General features: G+C 41.0%; 1 long non-coding RNA gene across 1 annotated transcript; it reads right to left on the bottom strand.

Annotated features, from left to right (window-relative positions):
- Positions 1–881: 881 nt before the first annotated feature.
- On the bottom strand, positions 882–1,543 carry LOC146498981 (uncharacterized). The gene is made up of 3 exons (XR_014870170.1): positions 1,343–1,543; positions 1,126–1,256; positions 882–1,034 (listed from the first exon to the last, which is right to left on the bottom strand). It is a non-coding gene; the product is annotated as an uncharacterized LOC146498981 (long non-coding RNA).
- Between the last annotated feature and the right edge of the window lie 508 nt (positions 1,544–2,051).

Here is a 2,051-nt window from a genome sequence, read left to right on the forward strand (position 1 = left end):
ACCGTGGGGATACAGCGGGGAAAAAACAAAGCCATCCAGCTTCAAGTTAATGATTAGCAGTGATTTCTCCAAGGCATGCTCTGCTAGTAAAAGACCACCTACAAGTCTGTCATTTCACTGCAGGAGGTGCTTTTGTTAGGGAGCATCATATTTTATTCATGGCTGTGAAATCTGTTTCAGCTCAGCCAGATAACCCTGCTCAGCTCTCATTACAGTCTACATTTTCACAATATACACACACCACACATATAAATACAAACACACACTTGTAAAACTGAATGCATTCTGAAAGGGTTTATAATACCACTGGCCTCTATCATTAGCACAGTATTGAATCAAGAGGGGACAGTCTGTATCTCTGCAGTGCTCTTCATTTTATTTTTAGACAACTCAAATTAGGTCTGAACAAATGATTTGGAGTGTGGTAGAGTTTACTCCCCAAAATATATTATGTAACAGGTAGACAAGAAACCAGCTCACAGATGAAACAGCACAGTAATATTAAGTAAAAACACAGTAATGGGGTGGTTTTAATATGGGAATGTATTTAATACATAATGAAAACGTAATATGTTTATTATTAAATTGATTTATTTATTTTATTTCATTTCATTTATTTATTTTTTCGAAGGCCTAGGCACAGTTCTGTTCCTCCAAAGATGGATTCTGCCATTTTTGTGACATGTATTACTGACTTGTCAAAACATTTGGTAAATATATTCATGTTTCCAAAGGTTGAGTTTCCATTTTATGCCACCAGCAAGACAAAATGGCTTGGGACAAGCTAAAGATCATTATGGCTTCTTGATAATGAATCGCTGTGCACTGGTTTTTCATCTTGCCCCATCATTGTTATGCTGAGTGAACAGACTCTATGGCAGAACACACAGAAGCGCAGAAAATGCAAGGAGTGCTCTTTATTTGTGGTGTCTAAGTTATATGAAATTATACAGAGGGACAAACAGAGGGAAACCAGGGGAGGACGCTGACACGTATTCGGAGGGAAAGGGGTTACCCGCGCACGCAGGGTGGATCTATAAGAAAAAGAAAAACGAAACTTTAGAGGGAGATGCCAAACCACCGGTAAGAAACAGCAACAAACATGGGGAGAGTTGGAGAGCTCACTTGTCACACTGGCTGTACGGGCTTGGGCGGGGATTCTCGGGATGTGGGAGAAACGCTGTAAATGATCTCCGTAGTGATCCCGGAAATGCGGCTTCACAAACAGCTGACAGGTAAGCGGGTGATGGATCCGGCTGAGGATACAAGACAACAGGTAAGCAAACAAAATCCCAGACATAGGTTGGCCGTAATGCACACCGCGGAGAATTAAACACGTTACCACTCGAGGAGGTGGCAATACTCCGACACCAGACGTCAGTCGCGCTGCTCCTAAGTAACGCTCCATCAAATGACGTCTGATGCACCGCCGGTGTGTCAGCATCCCGTGACACACCACCCCGCCTACCTGAGCTGAAAACAGAAGCAGACCCCGTGACACCACACCAGAGAAACCCCACCAACTCCTAACAATCATGAGCTGAAATTTTTAATTTCCCCTTAGTTTAATTAGCAGACAAACATCTGCCAGATTAAGGACATTGCCATTAATGAGAATTCACTGTGAATTACCAAATGTTAGCATGCACCAGCATAAAGTCAAGTGACACGTGGGCATTGGTGGGCAATACTTGTTTCACGCTGGTATTTTATCTTTGTGATTATAAGTGTGTCACAATGACTGACAGCTGTTAGTATAAGCAGTCGTTTTTAATCAGATCTGTAATGCCTGTAACTGTATACTGGTGCACCAGCCTTCTTCTATAGTTCCTAGTCACAAGTGGTGAAATTTAAGAATGCCAATCATGTAAGCGGTGTAAACATGTAAATCACAATTAGAACTGAGGGAGAGAAAAAAGAAACTCTATAAATTAATTAATTTTATTCGAAAAACACACATTATCAGTTATTACCAGCAATGAAAAACTGAATTTAACAGATTATCACTTCAAATGTCAGGACATTTTGCACATTGTAGGCTTGTCTGACCT

The sequence above is a fragment of the Neolamprologus multifasciatus genome, chromosome 17 (assembly GCF_963576455.1).
Source record: "Neolamprologus multifasciatus chromosome 17, fNeoMul1.2, whole genome shotgun sequence".
Lineage (NCBI taxonomy): Eukaryota > Metazoa > Chordata > Actinopteri > Cichliformes > Cichlidae > Neolamprologus > Neolamprologus multifasciatus.